This window comes from Arvicanthis niloticus, chromosome X, assembly GCF_011762505.2.
Source record: "Arvicanthis niloticus isolate mArvNil1 chromosome X, mArvNil1.pat.X, whole genome shotgun sequence".
Classification (NCBI taxonomy): domain Eukaryota; kingdom Metazoa; phylum Chordata; class Mammalia; order Rodentia; family Muridae; genus Arvicanthis; species Arvicanthis niloticus.
Window position 1 is genome coordinate 112,598,153 of NC_047679.1, and position 22,412 is coordinate 112,620,564.

Here is a 22,412-nt window from a genome sequence, read left to right on the forward strand (position 1 = left end):
TGAGATTCAGTCTTAGACAAAGTAAACAGAATTGATTTTCAAAAGCCTGCAATATGTAAGTACAGAAACTCATCATCCATCCTACAGAAATCTTGGAAGTGTGTTCAACCCCTACAATAGTAGGAGACTTAATGATCATGGTCTTTCAGAAACAAAGCATTAAATGAATGATATTACTAGTTGGAGCCTTAATGAACTGACCAATAGCTACTTGTATACAATTTGGAAATCTCTGTGGTTTTACTGATGAAAAGGAAACTGGTAAGAAAGAGCACATAATTCTTTTGCTGGGAGGGTCCAGCCTGTAACTTTTTGAGATCGGGTCTCAATGTCTAGCCCTGGCTAACATAAAACTTGCTTTGTAGACAAGGCTGACCTTGAACTCAGATATTCACCTGCTTCTTCTGCTTCCTGGGAGTTTGGATTAAAAGCATGCATCTCCATATCCAGCCCAGACTTTTACTTTTTTGTTTTTACTTTTTGTTTGTTACTATTTTGCCTGCATGTCTGTATATGCACCAAATGCATGCTTGGTGCCTGAGGAGGCCAGAAGCCATAGAATTTCCTGGAACTGGAGTTACAAGTGGTTTTTGAGCCACCATATAGGTGCTGGGAACTGAACCCAGGTCTTCTAACAGCATCAAGTGCTCTTAACCTCTGAGCCATCTTTTGCCTCCAGAATCCAATAAACACAGGAGTCCTGACTTTTGTAGCTCGAGTTCTGACTGGGGTTCTGAGTGACTCTGAATAGGTCACTTCAGCTCCCTGGACTTCAGATGTTTGATCTGTAAATAGCATTGGACTGGACATTTATAAGGTCCCTTCTGCCTCTTAAATTTTTATTGCGTCTGTGAAAATATCTTTCTCCATCTTTGCTAGGATGACAATAAAAGTTGTGGTGGTATGAAATTTCAGGACACTTAAAAATATTTAGGAAATTAGACAGCTTTGTAGAGAATATTTTTATTCTTCTTGGCAACAAGAAACTAATTTTGTTCAGCCTCATCAATAGTCTCCTCTATTCCCTAAATTATGCATGATTTATGATGAAATACAGAAAGCTAATTTCCCCCTGGTTTCTTGTTTTGTGTGAATAAATGGCCCTCTCAGGCTCTCCTTATTAATAACAAGTTCCAATGGACAGAACACTTGCCATAAAAATTTCTTTGTACTGTAACTACAGCTTGAGACAAAACAAAATAAGAGCTATGTTTGATATGTTTGTTCCAGAGAATCAAGAAAGACATGCCCAAAGTGCCATCAAGTATAAAAATGCTGTCCCGATAAGCACTGGGAAGCACTAAAGAGGAAGCTTGCAGCAAACGAGCCTTTTCTTTTTCCTCAATAATGACTCTATGGCTAGAAGACAAGCCCTCAAAGGTTAATTTAGTTTATTTCTTGGCATGGGCCTTTGCTTGGTAAGTCTCCATTAAACACGAATAAAAAAGGACACACTTGAAAGTTGCAAACAGCTGGCTTGTGACTGTGCTGAGGGAGGAAATACTTAAAAATGTCATTATCCAGCAGAGGAACCTAATTATACTTCTAGTCTCGCTCTTCCGAAAGGAAGGGTTTGGTTTGCTTCCTTAACTAGACTGGTAGGAAGCTCCTCCTGGCTTTACGTCAAGCCCTGTTCTTGGGTCCTCTTCCTGGGCGAGTGAGAGCTTGAAAAAAGCAAAGTGCAAGTCAAAGGCAGTTCAAACTAAACTCCCTTTAGTTTTCTTTGAAATCCATTCCCACACCCTATTAATTAGCAGAGTTTTTTTTTTTTTTTTTTGGGGGGGGGTTGTTTTTTTGTTTTTTGAGACAGGGTTTCTCTGTGTAGCCCTGGCTGTCTTGGAACTCACTCTGTAGACCAGGCTGGCCTGGAACTCAGAAATCTGCCTGCCTCTGCCTCCCAAGTGCTGGGATTAAAGTCGTGCGCCACCACCGCCCAGCTTTTGTTTCGTTTTTAATGTTAAGAAAATGTGAAGCCATTGAGAATATGGGGAAAGTGGCATTGAAATTCAGGATGCTGGACTCCTAATCATCCTGCTGGTAGAAGTTTGATATTGCTCAAAACTTTTCAAGCAGTGAACCTTTTTTTTCTTAACAGTTTCCACCACCTCTTCCTCCGTCTCTATAAAACCTCCTTCTTCATTCCCTCCTTCTCCATTTCTCCTCCTCCATCCCGCCTCCTTTTCCATTCACTGCCCATGCTTCTTCTGCCGGTGCTGGCAATAAACCTCAGAGATGTTCACACACTAGGAAAGCATTCTACACAGTATACAATACTCCCACTCTTCACTCTCCAATACAGCAAATATAGATTTTCTTAGTGAAAAATATGAGTCTGAGGCTGAGGCTGTAGCTTAGTTGGCAGAGTCCTTGCCTAGCATATAAAAGTCTTGAGTTTGATCCTTGGCACTACATAAACAGAGTGTGGTGGTATGACCCTCTAATTCTAGCACTTGGAAGGTGATATAAGAGAAACGAAAATTCAAGGTCTTTCTTGGCTATGTGTTGAGTTTGAGACCAGCCTGGAATACATGAGAAGCTGTATTTAAAAAAAGAAAGGAAGAAAAGAAAAGGAAAAAGAAAATCATTATAGTATTAATTGTAAATGAAAAAAACTGAAAGCCTATTGCCTTCCAGGTAAGATGTTGGGTCTCTGTTGTACATTGTCTTGGGCTGTTAATCAAAAAGTTGGTGGTTGAAGACCACCCAGGAATGGCAGCATTCCTTTCTTTCAATCATTCTATGGGTTCATTTTTTAAAAAGTGTGACATAGAGTTCTTTCAGATGACTGTGGTGGCACATGTAGCAGTTGGGAGGTATGGAGGCAAGATTAAGAGTTCAACGTTATCCTCACTACACAGCAAGTTTGAGGCCAGACAGGAGTCTCATGAACCCCCTAAACCAAACCAAACCAAACCAAACCAAACCAAACCAAAACAAAACAAACCAAAACAAACCAAAACAAACCAAACCAAAACAAACCAAACCAAAACAAAACAAAATTAAGCTTAACAAGAAACAAGTGGTGTGGTGGAGCAACTAAAAAAAAAATCTATATTCAAATAAGGATGGTTGTTCATGCAAGCCATTTAAGTGTTGATACAGCTGACAACATTGATGAGTCTTGAAAAAGTATGCTAGGGACAATAAATCTGACACAAAGAACCAATATTATATAATTTTGATTATATTAAATAGTTCAAATAAACATATTAATAATAGCAGAAGGTAGATTGCATTAGAGGTTACCAGTGACTGGGAAGTGGATATGGGAAGTTATTCTCAATGAGCATACTTTCTGCTTGGGGATAATAAAAATGTTTCAGAAGTACATAGTACTGGTGATCATGCAACATTGTAAATACAATTAGTGTCATACTTTAAATGGTTAGTTTTAGGTGAAAACACAACATGAAAACTCCCAATACCTAACACTGGCATCAATTATCAGCCTAATATTTCTCTAGGTATTTTATAAAACACAAATAAGTCAATATTCTGCCAAATTAAGAGGCCACCTACAGAGAGTCCAGGGTCAAGAAACTTCATTCAACTCAGTTAAACTCAACCCTCTCTCTGTTTTCTTAACAGAAAGAAGAATTGGTTTAGTATATCACAGACAGGGAGGGCAGCTGGGCAGTCACAAGAGTACTGCCTGCAGCCTACACACCTCTCTGTCATTGTGAAAGCCTGAGAAAGGGGAAGTGGTGTTGAGCATGTTCAAACTGTCTAACCTATGTCCTTGTTTCTGAGCACCCATTTTGTGGCAGTGGTGCTATGTAGAATCCAGTTTGGGAAATATTGGGCTAAATAAAGTGCATTTCGTAGAAATCTCCACACATCCTAAGAATGATGCTACCCATCATGTATCACTCGTTGTGGAAAGAAGCATTGGCATAAAAAGATGTTTGTGACTGCAATGTTGAAAAAAAAAACAAACCACTGTGGCTAATGAATTTTTTTGTTTTTAAAAAAGTATACAGATACACTGTATTTGTCCATATTGTGTATAGTTATATACATAAATATACTTTGCAGATAGGGTGATGACATTTCCTGAATTTCCACAAATAGGCTTGCAGACCTCTAACAATCTGTATCAACTTTCCACAAAACTGTTCTGTGGGTTTGCCATTCCCACTACTGTTTCTTTGTGCGGATAGGTGCTAGGTTCAGGTGCCATAGAGGCCAGACAGAGGTGTCAGATTCCCTGGAGCTGAAGCTGCAGGTGGTGCTGAGTCGCCTGACATGGCAGCTGGGAATCAAAGTCTAGTCCTCTCGCTCCAGCCCCCTGTCATTTTTCTTTGAGATGTCTTCTCTAATAGCTTTTTCGTTGCTATCCTCAAAGTGTGGCACCCAGAAATTACCATAATACTCCATGAATTTTGCAAAAAAAAAAATGCTACCCTTATTTCTAAGCAATTCAGGTTATATATAAAATTACATATAAGCCAATTAATTGGGTACCAAGTGTTTTAATCAAATCTTGAAAAGCGTATGTCTGGTTCCATACTGATTTCTGCACTGCCTTTGAATTTCATAAGTGCTGCATACCTAGCCCCTCAAAGATCTAGTGCAATCTAATTCAACATTTCCTATATTACCTAGTTGAGTATAACTATTCTGAATCCTACCCTACAATTATTTGAAGGACATTTGTCTATTCACCTTATTTTTTCCCCTTGAGACAGAACCTTGCTATGTAGCCCAGGCTAGCAAACTCAGGATCCCCTTACCTCAGGCTCCACAGTGCTGGGACTAAAGGTATATTACACCATGCCCATTATCTACCATCTTTTTATTTTTTAAGGGTGAACAACATGTTCCAGATCCTAACATATCCCAATCCAATTCTCTGCATTTACTGACATGTTATGAGAATTTTTTTTTTTTTTTTTTTTTTTTTTTTTTTTTTTTTTTTTTTTTTTTTTTTGTGATACAGAGCCTCACTGTTCAGCCTTGGCTAATTTGGAAAACACAATGATCTGCCTACCTCTGCTTCCAGAGTGCTGGAATTAAAGGCGTACACTACTACACTGGGGCCTATGTTATTAGAACTTTTTACCAAATATTGAAAGAAAAGGGAGCTTCCATACTGATGAGGAAGGCAAGGGACTCCTGCAGCTTGGCCATAGAATTTGGAGTACCTTTGCCACACACCACTTTCTACTTATAGGTCCTGCCATTGGTATCAGTTTTGTTTGACTTTGATTCCCACAGAGCTCAGTTAGGTAAGGTCAAGGTACATAAGGACAGGCTGTCTTTTCCTTGTAGCTCTACGGAGATGGCAGTGATGGTCAGGGACCACAGTGCTCTACATTATTATTTCTTGTCTTTGACTTATCTGACCCACTTACATGTTGCTCTTCCTTTTAGCTTAAAGGAAACTTTGGTTATTTTTTTTTTAACTTCTGTTATCATTCTTCCTATACAGTAGCTCCCCACCCCCTAAATGCCTAAACTATATGACCTAGCTTTAAACAACATACAACTCAGTTACTTCCACTAAACCTTGTCACTGAGGCTTTCCAGAGTAGCTGCTTCCTTATAGCGGCCAGATGTTGGTGCACAGCTTATACAGAATGCTTAGTACACAAGGCTTACTTAACAGAAATAAGTCCCAATCTTCAGCTCCTTAAGATTTTTCCCAGCACGCATAGTGGTACATGTTTGTAAATCCAGATCCTGGAAGATGAGGTCAGGAGCATCAGGAGTTTAAAGTCATCCTTGGCTGCCTAGTTTGAGGCCACCCTGGACTCCATGAGAACCTGCCTCAAACAATACAACAAAACAATTGCACCAATTTGAAGCTTGCAATCAAAAAATGCAGACCATTTCCATGGCTACGTAACATTTCCTCTTGGGTTTATCCTCCTGCTTGTCCACCACTGGCTCTAGGCAACCACTTATTTCTTTTTCATCATGTAGAATCTAATGTACACAATTATAAAGTGTATCATTTTTGTATCTGGTTATTTTTATTTGGAATAATACCTTTGGAATCCATCTGTGTTGCTTGTTATATTCGTTGCTCATTATTTTTTATTACTAAATCTATGTAGGGTACAATTGGTCTCTTTGTTTACTTCACAGCTATTACCGGTAAAGCTGCTGTGAACATTTCTGTTTAAACCTTTATATGGATTGAGCTGCTTAAAAATATTTCTCTCTGTGTGTGTGTGTGTGTGTGTGTGTGTGTACCTGTGTATGAGGGGGCAGGGTATTTCTGTGCCAAGGCATGTACAAAGAGATCAGAGGACAACTTGCAGGAGTCATTTTTCTCTATCCACCCTTGTAGTCCCAGGAATTGAACTCAGATCATGAAACTCGACAGCAAGTGCTTTTATTTACTGAGCTTGATTGCCAGCCCATAGATGTATCTTTTTACTTTCTCTTAAGTAAATATGTAGCAGAATGATTATATGAATGTATGTTTAACCTTATAAGGAATTGCCAACCTATTGTTTTCATTATGAATTTACCATTCTTTGTTCCCACTGACAGTGAATGGCCTTTAATATACGCGAATTGTTTAAATAGCGGATTTTATTATTGGTTTTCATTCACTTGTTTTGATGTTGTTGCTTTCTTTTGTCTTGTTTGGATATTTTAGAGAGTGTCTTCTTGTGTATACCTGGCTTGCCTGTAATTCTAGGCTGGCCTCAAACTCCCGGGAACTCTTGCCTTTGTCTCCTGAGTGTTAGAATTATAAGCATTTGCTGGCTAAACAACATTTTTATTCTGAGGTCTAGATTTTGAAATTTGCTGTATCCAATATTACCTGGATAATAATATAATAATATAATAAGAAAATTACCAATGATGGCAGAAAAATATGTTTCAATATACTTATTTTATCAGAATTGTTAATCTAATTATATTTGTGGTCAAATAATTTAACTTGCATTTGTTGGGTTTTAGTATTTGATTAAACATAGTTATCGATCACTGTTCAAAGTGATTGACTAAAGAGCTTTTGGAGTTGATTTGGTTTGGTTTGGGTATCTCAGGCAGGACTCAAACGGTTGGCTCTTCTGCCTCAGTCTTCCAGATTTAGAATGATAAGCACGTGCCACAGCACACCTGGTTGTATTTTCGGCTTGCTTGTTTGTGGGGTTTTTTTTTGGCATAGGATTTTACTATTTAGTCTAGGCTGGTTTATACCTTCTGAAATCTAGGATGACAGGTATATGGCACCATTGCTGGTGAGGTCATACTTCTAAGATACAAATCCAAGCTGGAGACAATAGAGTACACTTGTAATTCTAGCACATGGGAGGCTGAGGCAGGAGAATTGTAAGCTTAAGTCCAGTCTGTGCTACATAAAATCCCATCCCAAAACAAAAGTGGAAATTCAAGGTAGGTCATACCTAATTAAAGAGGACTTGTGACTTGTTGAAGTCCCAGTAACATATTCAGTGTGCACATGGCTTTCTGAACTCTCTAATTTTCTGGGAAGAAAAGAATCTGACTTCATAGGAAGATACTTGCCAGTGTCTCATTGGTTCTCTGGAACGCTACCAAGCATAGTATTACCAGTTGGATCTCAGTGGCAAGAAGAAGAAAGCTAAATAAAAGAGTAAATGCACTTGCTCTGTGTTGACCATAGCAACGATCTAAGGGTTTACATGGAACACATGTTAGCAAGTGACAAGCCTCTTTTAATCTTGCCTTACAAATAGAAATGATAATGTAAGTGCCAGGATTGGCTGAGTTTTGCCTGGGACCTACCCACTGTTGAGTAGGGGAAAAAAGCCATTTATGTTCTAGATCGTGTAGTCATGCTCTCAGCAGGCTGGTAACTAAAGGAATTGTGGCCTAGCCTCATTCACATGGTGAAATCAGTCTTTGGGGATTTTGATCATAGACTGTCTTTTTTTTTTTCTGCTGTGATATAGGGTTCAGATAACACATCACATCTGGGGCCATTAGGCAATGCCTCCTTGATCAGAGATTAACTCTTTCTACTCTTAGCTTTTCTATTTCTATGCAGAGGATATCTTTCACTTTATAAATGGACTGTTGGAGGACTGCACTGAAAATCCCATTTCAGGGTTCCTCCATTACATTGAGCTTCGGATGGGAACCTTTAATGAACTCTGGGTGACTCTGGAATTCTCATTATGCAATGATATGTGGAACCAGGGGGAAATGTACCCCTAGTTGAGAGTCTTTGCTTCAGTATGGCAAAATCTAATCTTAATTTCATGAACAAAAATGACTTTCTTGTAAGATGTTGAACCCATGCCTGTAATCCTGGTACTTGGGAGGTAAAGGTGGGAAGATCAGGAGTTTGAGGCTGGTCATAAGCTGCCTAGTGAGTTTGAGGGCAGCCTAGATATTCATGTAGCCTTTGGAAAAAAGGCAGCTTCTACAAAAATGTCCAGTAATTAATGACGCACACCATTATTAATACCAGCATTTCATGAAACTTACACAAGCAAATCTCTATGAATTCAAGGCCAGCCAAGGATACATACATAGTGAAATCCTATCTCAAAATAAATGAACTTCCAAAATCTACTAAATTAGGAGGTAGAGACAGGAACATTAAGAGTTCACACTAGCTTCTGCAATATAGTGAGTTAAAGGCTAGCTTGAACTATGTGAAACCTATCAACAAACAAACAACTCTCCCTCGAAACAAGTCTTTTCCTTTTTACTATATCAGGCTGAATTCTCAGGAAATTGAAGAGCAGTACCTATGTCTTGTGAGAATCAGCAGGTAAACAATACCTCATTTGGGGCTCTCTGTCCTCAAAGATCTTGAATTCAAGACAAATGAACATGCCAGTTTATCTTCAGCTCCCCCCTCCCTTGTTCTTCATAGTTTCTTTCCTTCCAGCCACTTGCCCTCCTCCTCAACCAGTATTTGCCCTGATCTGGCCTCTTCTCAAAGGAGCCGGAGTCTTTCTTCTTCTAATCAAAACGCCCATCTAACAAGGCTGACATCAATTGGACATTCCAATTAGCCTATTCAAATGACAATTAAAATGACCAATATATGTAACTCTGTGGGGAGGCATTTGTGTTTTTATAAGTCATATTCTGGCTCAAATCTCAACCACTGGGAGAGTCCATGGTTGGGTGTAGCTGAGAGTCTCTGTCATCTTCCTTCCCCATCCCCCACCCCCAAAAGCTTCCCCTAAGCTTGGAAGTGGGGCAGGCACTGGCTTCTCTCTTCCATCCCCATTACTGTTTCTATTTGTTTGTTGGAAACAGTGGCCAGGGAAGGTTAAATACAACCCAGGTTTCTTCCTAAGAAAACGGGAACAATGCAATGATGTTACCTATTTCGTAGGTTATTGTAAAGATGGATTCATGTTCTGTGTGTAAAACAGTAGGCTGCCTAGGAAATAATAAACATGCAATTTAGGAAGCGTTTGTGATTTACAAAGTGGTCTCTGAGAGGAAGAGAATAGACAGCTACCAAGTATCTCTACTTGCGTCCTTTCCTAGACGTTCATGGCTTTGCCTTATCGTTCTAGATTTTTATTCATGTGAGTGCTGCGAAGTTCCCTTAATAATCAATTATAGTAGGAAATTAAAGTCTTTAGGTACTAGGTATCTTGTCATATGGAGATATGTTAAAGATGATGATACATGTAAGCAGAATGATTATCAGATTCATTTTGTAGAATAAGTTCAAATTACAGATGTTGCTCACTGCTACAGATTTGTCTAACAGCGACAAGGTCCTTGGTCAAGTTCCAGCACATCACACACACACACACACACACACACACACACACACACAGAGAGAGAGAGAGAGAGAGAGAGAGAGAGAGAGAGAGAGAGAGAGAGAATATGAAATATCACAATTATCAATGATGATCCTGACAGGTGCTGTATGTACTATTGTCCCTTGCCTGTCACCACTTTCATCTCTGTCTCTACTCTCATTCCGTTTTGTTTGTTTGCTTGTTTTTGTTACTGTAGTTATTGTATGTTTGTTATGTTGTGTTTTGAGTTAGGGTCTCATACTTCCTTCCAAGCTGGTCTGGAATTCTATGCAGGCATGGCCTCAAACTTATATCCGTTCCTTTGCTCATATGGAAATAGAGGTTAACATCAGATGTCATGGTTCCTTGCTCTCCACCTTATTCTTTTAGACAGGCCCTCTTAGTGAACAGGGAAGCTCATGAATTTGGCTAAGCTGGCTGGACAATGAGTTCCAGGAATCCACCTGTCTCTGCACCCCAGGCCCAAAAGTGGAGTTACAGGTGTCTGCCACCATGCTCAGTTTGAGTTTGAGTCTAGCCTGAGGTACATTTTGAATTCCAGGATAGCTTTGGCTACAGGTGAATATCAATAGCAACATTAAATCTGCAAATACACATTGCTTTTTATTGTGTTTTAGAACCTTGCAGCCCACTCACATGCTTGCTCATGTGCCAAGCTTGTGTCAGAGAATGTGCTGGAGAGTTGCTGCAGTTGCTTTAATCTCTTCTGTTAAGCATCACAAGGACAGGACTCATTATTGTGTAGAGATATACTATTTTCTGTGGAAGGCCAGGTAGCTAATATCAATCTAACTTGGCAGCTATCAGGTAGTGTGATGTTTTATCTTATCTAATATTCCTAAAACCTGGTAAAGAAGTTACTATAATAGTCTGTGTTTTGTTCAAGAGAAACTGGACTCAGTCAGAGAAGTTAATTTTTTTTTTTTGTTTTTTTTCAAGACAGCGTTTCTCTGTGTAGCCCTGGCTGTCCTGGAACTCACTCTGTAGACCAGGCTGTCCTCAAACTCAGAAATCCGCCTTTCTCTGCCTCCCAAGTGCTGGGATTAAAGGAGTGTGCCACCATCGCCAGGCGAAGTTAATTTTCTTAATTGAAGCCAGACAATAAGTAGCAAGGGTTCAATATCCTAAAATGTATTACGATAAAAACTTTGCAAATATGGTCCCATTTGTAAAAAAAAAAAAAGTATGTATACATATATAAATGTATATATGTGCATATGAAAACATTAGAAGAAAACATAAGATGTTGACAATTGGTTGATGTCGTTGTGGTTTTGTTTCTTCTTCTGTTTTATGTATTTGTTATTATTTTCTGAGATGGAATCTTACCACGTGCCCCAGGCTGACCTTAAACTCGCAGTCTTCTTGCACACACCTCACCAGTGATGAGCTTACCAACATACGCCGTCATGCTTGGTATGGTTTCTGGCTTTTGTAGCAAACAGGGAGAAGTAAAGCCAGGAAGCAGATGAGTTACTTGTGTAATTTTAAAGATTGCCAAATCTGAAAAGTCTGGTGTTAAGGTGGTAATTGTTCTTAAGTAAAGAGGAAAAAGATAGTGGAGTGTTAAGGTTAATCCAAAGGGAAGAGAGGTAGATTCTGGAGCTGAGTAAGGGAAAGGCAAGGGAACCTAGTGCCAAAGCTATAAGGGGAAGGGGTCAACTTGAGCCAAAAGTCTCCACTTTAGGGAGGCTGGAGGTGGGAAAGTGAAAGGCACGGGCTGAGTGGGCAGGTGAAAAAGGCTACGACCTAATGACCTATGTCTGTTCCTTAAAATCCAAAGCTAGGTGCTGGATGGAGGGCTCTGAAGGCAAGAGTCAGGTAGTGGATATGAGGAGATAGCAAGGATTTGGAACAATCACTGAGGGAAATGTGATCTCCATGTATAAAAGGACTGCCTCATAGCCCTTGGGGCCCAGCAGGGGCTGGCCGGCCAGGCTTTGTAGTGGAGCCAACTTCCTGACCTTCTCCAGCAATAGCAGGCTGCCTGAAAGAGGGTGATGGCAAGAATGCACACTGTGCTAGGCTTTTCATAAGGCTGGGGACTGGCAGAGCAGGTGCTGCCCAGAGTCAACCCAAGCAGAGCTAAAATGGCTGGCCATGGGCTGAATTGGAAGTTGCTGAAAGGAAGCCAGGAAGCTACTAATGGCTTCTGGGAAAGAAGAGGGGAGGAAGGGCAGAGTGCTAGCCATGAGGGCCAGCCTAGGGGCAGGGGGTAGAGGTGGGGGTGGCAATAGAAGGCTAAAGTCACAGAAGTGTCTCTGAGGTTGAGATGTTGAAGTGGGACCCTGATAGTAAGTGTGAAGAAGCAGCCAAGACGTGACATAGCAGAATTCAAACAACACCTACCTGACCTAGGATAATGTAACATTATCTGTCAGGATAATCCCTTCCATTCAGCTACTCGGCCATAAAAAGCTTTGTCCTACACACATGCTTCTGTGCAGGATGACTGCATAAGAAGAGATCTCTGACTGCATCTGATGAGAAATGTCCTCAAATTGTAGTGCAGTATGTTCAGTCCATAAAGTGAAATGCTATATGATGGTATAAAAGGGTGCATTGAATGTGCTGATATGAAACAATCACTGTGTAGTAATCGGGAGAAGCAAGCATCTAAGTAGTGTGCACTGCATTTATCAATAGCAGCATAGAACAGTTGCAGAAGGAGACACAAACATTAATATTGGTTTCTCTAAAGACAGCTGTTTGCAAATGGACTGGAGCTGGGAACTTTGACTTGGGAACAAAGATGGAATGGGACCCAACACACATTTAAGAAAAAATGCCAGGGTTTTACTATGTAGTCATGGCTAGCCTAGGACTCTGTAGACCAGGCTGGCAGATCTGTCTGTCCCTGCCTCTTGAGTGCTGGGGCTAAAGGCTTGCACCTTTATGTTTGGCTTTTTTTGTAGTTTTAAAAATTGTGTGTGTGTGTGTGTGTGTGTGTGTGTGTGTGTGTGTGTGTGTGAAGAATGAACACTATTGAGTACATACCATGGTATATACATGGAAGTCAAAGGGTAACTTGTAGAAGCTGGTTGTCTTTTTCCACGATATAGCTCCTGAAAATTGAAATCAGGTCATCAGGCTGGCGAGCAAGCATTTTTATTCACAGAACTATTGCATAATGCCTTCCTTTCCCCTACTTTCTCCTACCTTTTGTATTTTGAGTCCTGTGAATATATTACTTGCTGAGAAAACAATTTAAAACAGATGAATTTAATCCCTCAACCTCAGTTTTATGTATGTATGTAATTTGTATCTACTTTATAGATATAAATCATTAGAATAAAGGTATAACAAAAACATCCACTAGAATTTTGCTTCAAACCAGTCACTTTGCCAGGATATTTGGTCAGGGTTTGGATGAAATAAAACTGGCCATGTGTTGAAGTTAAGCTATGAATACATGGGGATTTATTTTTATTTGAAATATGAAATTGCTTTTTTTTTTTATACACAGAGTCTTACTCTGTAGCCCAGACTGGAACTCAAAGATGGCCTCAAATCCCCCACCCCAAATGTTCTGATAGCAGATGTGACCTGTCATGATCTGCTAAAATGGCCATCTTTTGAGAGAGACAGGGTCTCAATATGTAGCCCTCGATGGCCTGGTACTCACAGAGATTTGCCTGTTTCTATCTCCCACGTGCAAGGAAAAAATTAAGGTGGAATAGCAAAATGGTTCCGTAGATAAAGATGCTGCTAAGCCTGCCGACCTGAGTTGTCCCCAGAACTCTCATGGTAGAAGAAGCGAAGCTACTCCCAGAAGTTGTCCTTTGGCCTCCTCAAGTGCATCATGACACTTTCCTGTACACACACACACACACACACACACACACACACACACACACACAGACAAATAAATAAAAGTTGCAAAAAAGAAAACACTTCCTATCAGGCTCATTCTAAGAACATTCAGGTACTTTCTCATTCTGTGCCTTGTATCTCATAATTGAATGGAAATTCCCATCCCCCGTTGACTTCTGAATCAGCATCATTACCTCGCTGATTTCCCTTTATTATGGGGCCTGGTACTGTTCTCAGGATTTTTCCTATTAATGACAATCTCTCCCCATTCTGTTGGGTGTTAATTGGCTACTACCTTATTCTTATTGCTTGCAAAGCTCATCTTGTTCTCGAAAAATCTCTTCATTAGTTTTTTTTTTTAATGACCACTTGACATTCTCTTTCTGTTCCAGTTTTATTATTAGCTACCCTAACTAATTTATGGTCATTCCCCTAACCTGATTACCTATACTTAATCAATCTAGGGGCTGATATGTCTCTGGCATTCAGTTGTACATCACAGCAAAGGTCATGGGTGAGCACACTTGTATTCAACCATTTAACCTCAGCTTGTTTTGCTTATGTCTACTCTTCTTATGTTTCCTCAGAGGCCATAGTGGCTTCAGCCTGGCTGCTCACAATCTACTAATCCTTGCCTCGTTGTCTGTCCTCAGGAGGCAGGTGGCTTTTTTTCTTCCTATATATCCCTATATCCCAATGTCAGTCACCTCTGTATGCATGTCTCATACACACCCAAAACCTTCACAAGGTTTCCCAACTGTTATGGTTTGAGTGTAGAGTGCCCTCCACCACCCCCACCCCCACCCCCACCCCCACCCCCGTTCATATTTTGAATGCTTGTTTCTCAGCTGGTGACACTATTTTGGGAGGAGGCTGTGGAAATTTTAAGAGGTGGAGCCAAGTAGCAGAAATAGGTCAGTAGGGGTGAGCCCTTAAAGTTGATGGTCTGGCCATGGTTCACATGATGTGGATAGCCTGTCCATCATGCTCCTACCCTCACAGATGGTACAGAGTTGCCCTACTTTCCTCACTGTGCCTGATAGAAATTCTGTCTTAGGTTATTTCTCTCAAGTACTTAGTCACAGAGATGCAAAAATGACTACTGCAGCCAACCTACACCTCCTCTCTTATTTGTCAGACCTTTTGTTTTAGATGGAGTCCTACTGTGTAGCCCGGGCTCTCTTTGAACTTCCTGAGATCCTCACTGTCTCTGCCTCCTGTGTGCTCTACCTCAGGGGTGTGCCACCATGCCCAAGCCCCATCTTTATATCCCCTGTAAAGAGCTGCTCCGACTCCTTTGCCCAGAAGTCTGAGCTTAGCATGCATCCTCAAGCTCTCACATAAATAAGCCTGTACCACATGGTACATACTTACAGGAGGATATCATGTTTGAGGCCAACCTGAACAACATAGCAATGACATAACTAAAAAAAAAAAAAAACCATACACACAATAAAGAAAAGTAAAAAAGAAAAGAAACAATACATTGTATACAACCTATAGTTCATATTCAAATTTTACTTGTCTGGTGACCTATATCACTGCATCTTATATCACCCATGGTCTGTCTTAAATCACATATTTACTTGACATAGCTCCTCCACCTGATATTGTCATTTTGGATGAGTCTAGGCTAATTACTTTGGAGAATGTACTTCAGTTTGGGGTTGTCTGGTATTTCCTCCTCATGAAAGTCAGGTTACTCACATTTGGCAAGAACAAAACACTACAAAGCTGTTGATATTGACTTTCGTTCCTTGCTCAAAACTATGTCTTCTAGGCTGGAAGAGGCAGAGTCTCTTCCAGAACCTGGGGCTTGCATCTTTTTATCTAGGCTCTAAGCCAGCATGCTCCAGCCATCCACCTGTCTCCATCCCTCTGAGACAACTCTCAGAGGGCTTACAGGCATTTTCAGAGATGGCCAGCTTGTTTTGTGGGTGTTATGATCTGAAGTCTGGTCCTCACAATTATACGACAGGTGCTATTAGTTGCTGAGACAGCTCTCCAGTGCTGGTCTTTTTATTTCCTATCAGATCTGGGGGCAGAAAAGGGAACGGAAGACACTTTTGCCTTTCCATCTTATGTATATAAAGAATAGGAGCCAAGTGTGTAAGCACATGCCCGAGGATGGATGTTGAAACGGAATTCAAGGGAAGTCTGGGCTACATAGTGAAACCCTGTCTCAGAAAAATAAAAGTTAAAGCAAAACTATGGGTTTTTTTTTTGTTGTTTTATGTTTAGTTTTTTTTTTAGATGTGAGATGAAGTTCAGGGTTCTATTTAAGCCTTTCTTCCAACCAGAAGACATTAATTAGATCAGGGCACAGTTCTCACGTTGTCCTTATGGGCAGAAGAAGAAAAGCCACTGTAACTACACTGAGTGCAGATGGGAGTATGTGGTAGGGATTGTGTTCTTTCCTGGAATTGCTGTAACACAGCACTGTAAACAACAGTTATTTATTGTTTCATATTTTTAGAAGCTAGGATATGAAATCAATATGTTGGCAGGGCCATACTCTGTATCTTATAAAGGAATATCCTTTTCCAACTTCAGGTAGCTCCAGTTGTTCATTCAATAGAAGCCACACAACTCCAATCTGTGGCTCCATTTTCATGTGACCTCCATCCTTTCTCACTTTATACTATTGGGGGGTGTCCTAAATTATCTTGTTATACACAGGCTAGATCACAGATAAGGACCACCCTAATGACCTTGTCTTACCTTGTCATACTGTCTTCATCTGTTGCACTAGTAGTTGAACTACCTGTATATTCTGTCTGGTAAGCAAGCTCTCCACCACTGAATTGCATCCCTGGTTCTTTATTTTTACTTTAAGAGAGAATCTCATTACATTGTCTAGACTGGCTTCAAACTCTCGATATATCTGAGGAAGCCCTTCAACTTGTGATCTTCTTGCCTCAGCCTCCCAAGTACCTGGGTTTACAGGCTGGGACTACCACACCCAGCTTGCAATAGTAATTTTATAGTGGAAAGTCCTTACATAAGCAGATTTTCCCACAGGACTTCAGGCTATCTTTCAGGGGGAATATTATTCAGTGCATTTGAGAACACAAGTGGAGCTCTGTTCTCTATAACATTAGAGCACTGCAGAAGAAAGCTCTAGCTCCATGTAATATTTACTTTAACACACCAGAATTTGTTTCTCTCTCACTCGTTCTAGTTTTGGTTGGCTTTCCCACAAGTAAAGAAGGAAAACAAGATAGGCAGAGTATACCTGGAATCCTTGAATTAGACTTAGGACATAAATTTCACATGACAATAGCAGCTATTCACACACCTATTGCACAGAGGGTAATCATCAAGAACACTGAGAGTCTGCAGAGGTTTCACCCCTGTGGTCCTTCCTACAATTCTAGTAATTGCTTTAGATTATAAATAAATGTGTCACCTTTTAATAGATGGGGAGCATGAGTTCCAGAGACAGGGTGACTTCTTGTAGGCTACACAACTACTGACTGTAAATTTCATGTGAGAGAAGGGGCATGTCTGAAGGTTATCAAATATAGTATAGTCATTCACTTATTCAGCCAAAAATATGGACCGAAAGACTGCCTCCAGTTGAATGGATAACCAGATTAAATGAATGGATAAGTAAAACCTGATCTGCACCTCTTGTCTTCATTTCCTGACCCTCTAGCCACTGTACATCATGATTAATCACAGGATGAAGTATGGGATGTTGATGTACCAAAGCAGAGGACAGGACATTGGTGGAACTGGGTCCATTTGAGATTCTCTTGCTCTATTTGATTAACACCCATCATGATAGTCTTGAGTTGATTCTCGTTCTTCTTCTGTGCCTGTTGAGCTGAGCAAGAAGCCATTGCTGTCAAGATATTAAAAATCCTTTGGTTTATACTTTTATTTGACATATAACATTTGTCTGAAATATCTTTGGACAAAAGGCAGGCTTTATCACATGAAGAGTTTTGTTGTGACAGTGTATCAAGGAAGCAAAGAATTAAGTTTGTTGGCTGCAGATATGTATCAGAGATAGAATGCTTGCCTAGCATTCCTTGGGTTCAATCCCTAGAGCAACAAAAAGAAATTAAATATTGAAATAAAATAATTCAATATGTTCCCTTCATATGTCTGAAATGGAATGTTGGCATCTGTATTAGTTATTTTTCTATTGCTGTGATAACACACTGTGACCAAGGCAATTTATAGAAGGAAGAGCTTATTTGGGCTTACAGTCCCACAGGGTTAGAGTTTATTGTGATCATGGTCGGGAAGTGTGGCAGCAGATAGGCAGAGAGACTGGAGCACCAAGCTAAGAGCACACATGTTAAACAGCAGCAGAGAGCAGAGAGCAAACAGAGAATAGCATCTTTAAACTCTAAAAGCCTGCTTCCAATGACCCACTCCCTCTAGCAAGGTCACACCTCCTTAGTCTCCCCCACATAGTGTCACCAACTGTGGACCAGGTATTCAAGTGCCCGAGAGTGTGGGAGACATTTCATTCAAACTACTACAGCATCCTCTCCTGCATATTCCAGGTTTCCATCAGCAACACTAGAAGATCCTGTGCATTTAGCCTTGCCCACAAGGCCATATCAACAAGCTACTGTCTCGGGCTTGATTCTAGATAACTGGGAGAGAAAGAACAGAAGCTCCCAGAGCAAAGAGTAATGTAACATTCATAAAAAACAAAGAGCAGAGCAAGGAGGAGGGTAACATGAATTAGCAACTATTTAGTGCCAAGTACTTTTGTAAATCCTGTAAGGGCATGAGTTACCCTCATTTAACATATAAGCAAAGTGAGGGGCAGAGAATTTTAAGCCAGAGCTTCTTAATCTTTTACTGTGTGGGACTCTTTTTCATCTGAAAAATTTTACAGGAACCTAGGTATATAAAATAAGTATACAAATTAAACATTTACAGATAATAAATCACAAAGAAAGAGTTTTAAATAATCCCTTGGTAAATATATCATTTTACCATTTATTAAAGAAGAAGGCAAATTTGCATACTAATAAGATGGATGCCTTTGTTTATTTTTACATAAAGAATTAAATCTTGCCTCAATATTTAATATAGTAAGGCATAGAGCATCTTTGGTGTAATAGATGCTTTGATTTTGTAATCATCAGTCCTGAGAGAACAAGTTTCCACAAATACATAGAGAAAAGTGGCAGAAGTGTGCTTATGGCAATTTTAGAAGTTGTGAAAACTTCTATCCTAGGGCCAACAAGATAGCTCAATGGATAAAAACATTTGCCATGCAAACACAACAACCTGAGTTCAATTCCCAGAATCTCTATAGAGGTGGAACGAGAGAACTAACTCCATAAAGCAGTCCTCTGACCTCCACAAATGCATGGATGCTCCACCATCATATACATAAGCATGTCTACACATTCATGTGATGCACACACACTTTTAAAATGTTTTTATTTTTAAAAGTCTGTCCTAATCCCAAGCCAGAAATTCATTTAACATTTTAAAATATAAAGCTCAAGTCAGCAACTCAAACAGCACTTTTTATTTTTATTTATTTACTCTTTATTTTTCTAATGTATGTGCATGTGCGTGTATCTTCACACGTATGCAGGTGCACTCAGATGCCAGAATTCTGTTGGATCCCCTGGAGTCAGTTATGAGATACTTAACTGGGTGCTAGGAACTGAACTCTGGTCCTCCAAAAGAGCGACAAGCAATCTTAGCCAATGAGCCATTTCTCCAGATCTTCAAACAATTTTAAAAACCAAACATTCTAACATAATTCAATCCAAAAACATATTAGTATGATACTTCTAAGCTGAAGAGTGGTGGAAGAAAATATTTAAAGGCTTTTTTCATAATTAAACAATTATGTCTGGTTAAGTATGGAGGCAGAAGCTGGCAGAGCTCTGAATTCAAAGCTAGTCTGGTTTACACAGCAAGTGTCAAGACTATACTTTCAGGGATCATTTCTATAGTTCATTACACAGCAAGTGTCACAACAACACAGTGAGACTCTGTCTCAAGAAAACACAACTATTTTTCTGTAAGAAAAGAAAACTTTGTATTTAGTAAATCCATAGTAGTCCATAGCATATAATAGACTTTATTGGAGCTAATGTATTTTAGGCAGCAGTCAATGGTATTACCTAGCAAGACAGCATATGTACGTAGAGCAAAGTGTGCCCTTTGTACCTACAGAGAGAAACAAGATTCAGGGAAGTTGCTGATGCAATATAGGCAAGTGGTTCCAGACAACTCAAACTCATTGTATGTTTGATTTTCAGCTTGTTTTCCTTTAGAGCCAGGTCTCATGTATCCAAGGCTGGCTTCAAGTTTACTATGTAGCCAAAGATGACTTTAAACTTCTGATTCTCCTTTCATCTTTGCTAGTGTTAGGATTACAGGCCAGTGCCACCAGGTCTTATTTTTTTAATTAATTTATTACTTACTTACTTTACATCCCAAACATAGTTTCCTGTACCTCCTCTTATTCCAACCCCCCATGCCCCCTCCCCATCATATCTACTTTTGTCTTTCTCTGTTTCTCTTCATAAAAGGGGAGTACTCACATGGATGTCAACCCGTCTTGGCATATCAAGTTGCAGTAGGTGTGTCCTCTCTTATTGAGGCTAGATGAAGCAGTTCAGCAGGAGGAAAGGGTCCCAAAAGCAGATGTCAGAGTCAGAGATGGTCCCTGTCCCCACTGTTAGGGAGTCCCACAAGAAGACCAAGCTACACAACTGTTACATATTTGCACAGGGCCTAGGTCAGTCCCATATAGGCTCCCTGGTTTCACTATGGCTTGTTTTATGCAGTGCTGGGATCAAAGACAGGGTTCTGTGCTTGGTAGGCAGTCACTCTATCTTCTGAGCTACATCCTGAGCCCCTGGATTTGAATTTTGACAGTTGTATGTTCAGAAACTTTTTAGTGTTGCCATTTTCCCCCAAGGCTCACATTGGGCCATGACTAACAGTTTGAGGGACTGTGGTTTAGACAACTTATCAAAAAACATACATCTAATAAATGGAAGAGATACTCAGGTTACCTGAATATGATACCAGAATATGGATGAGATAACTTCTATCAACTTTGGGTTACATCAACTGTATGAGAGGTGCTGAAGACATTACAGGGAGATACATGCCATGTATAAGATCAAGATGGGGGCCTCTGAAAGGTAGGGTGTGTCTGGTACCTGACAGCCTGTGACAGACATTCCCATTCCACACCCTTTCTAACCTGCACAGTTCAACCGATTGTTCCCATTGAAAGGTTTGGACTCTGTCCATGTCTTCTGGTGTACTTGAGGAAATGAGCTAGAGAAGTTGTTTTGGACTTCTGGCTTCTACTCAAACTACACCCTTTGAGGCTAGCTGAACTGCTATTCCTCCACGAACATTATTTCTAGAGGCAATCTCTCATGAATCTTGATCTCTGGAACACAGCTGCCTCTAGGCCCAGAGGAACTCCAGGCTTTGCATGGTAGCCTGGTGCAAGTCATCTCAGGACCCTAAGGCTTCACAGCTCCCTGGCCTGCCCCCTTCTTCTTACCTTATGCTGATTTACAGATTGAAGTGTTGAAAGAAGTTAACGTCTTTCTGCTCTTTTTTTTCTGCCATGGCAGGGAGAAGAGTTGTCTTAATCAGATACAGAATCTTCCCAGTCTGTTCAAGTCCACCACCATCGGATAGTTCCTAACTAAACTACATACCCATAGATTACAATAAAAGAAAGACGCATGCATTCACTGACTCCCCCTTCCCTAGTTCTGGTTTGGGATTTTTGTTTTGTTTTGTGGTATTAGAGACTGAACACAGCCATGAGATGCGGGCACATTAGAACTGTCCCTGTTTCATCTCTGAAAAGAGACTGAAGATGGCTCACTAGTTATGAAACTGGTTATTCCTCCAGAGGACCCATGTTAGATTCTCAGCACCCACACGTTGGTTTTCAGCTATCCATAACTCCAGTTCCAGGGATCCAACATCCTTTTTGGCCTCCACAGGCACAGTGCACAGACAGACATGCAGGCAAAATATCCATACCATACTATTAAAAAACATAAATCTTTAAAAATAAACAAAAAATATTCAGACAAAAGCAACTAAGGAGAGAAAAAGTTTATGCCTTACAACTCCAGGTTATATTCCATCACTGTAGGGAAGTTAAGGCAGGAACTTTAAACAGCTAGTCACATCATACCCACAAATGAATGCACAAAGAAATGAATACATACATGCTCACTTGCTTATGTTCACTTTGATTTTTCCACTTATACATTTTATGATTTTCTACCTAGGGAGTGGTGCTGCCTATAGTGGGCTAGGTCTTTCCACATCAACTAACTGAATTAAGACAACTCCCAACAGACACACCCACAGGCCAACCAAGATTTCCTTTCCAGATAATCTAAGCTAACTATTATACTCCACCTCCTTGATAACTCAACACGAAAATAAACTACAGCCAACATAGACAAAGCCATAGCCTTTCACTCCTTGTCCCTAGAGACTCTTTTTCATAATTAAAAGTCCCAAGTGTTTTTTAAAAGTCCCAAGTCTCTTAACTGTGAACTCCTATAAAATAAAATTAAATTAAAAGCTATAGACTTACAACATAAGTAGTGGTTTGAATATGCTTGGCTGTTCTATAGACTGATCTTGAACTCAGAGATCTGCATGCCTCTTTCTCCTGAGTGCTGGGATTGAAGGCATAAACCATCACACCTGGATCTAAGTATTTCTTTACCTTTCCACAAGATCTTTACAAATTCTGCATTGTACTTCATTCCAGATATAGTCAAGTTGACAACCAAGAATAGCCATCACAATTTATCCCTTGTCAATTTGACACACAATCATATCTCCTTATGTCCAAATGAAAAAATAGGA

General features: G+C 40.1%; 1 protein-coding gene across 1 annotated transcript in view; it reads left to right on the forward strand.

Moving 5' to 3' along the window:
* The window catches only part of Pabir3 (PABIR family member 3), a 59,746-nt gene extending 38,483 nt beyond the window's left edge, over window positions 1-21,263 (forward strand). Inside the window, exon 9 of the mRNA XM_034486308.2 lies at window positions 21,146-21,263. The gene's annotated coding sequence lies outside the window, so the exon portion shown is untranslated. The remainder of the gene's footprint in view (window positions 1-21,145) is intronic.
* Window positions 21,264-22,412: the final 1,149 nt, after the last annotated feature.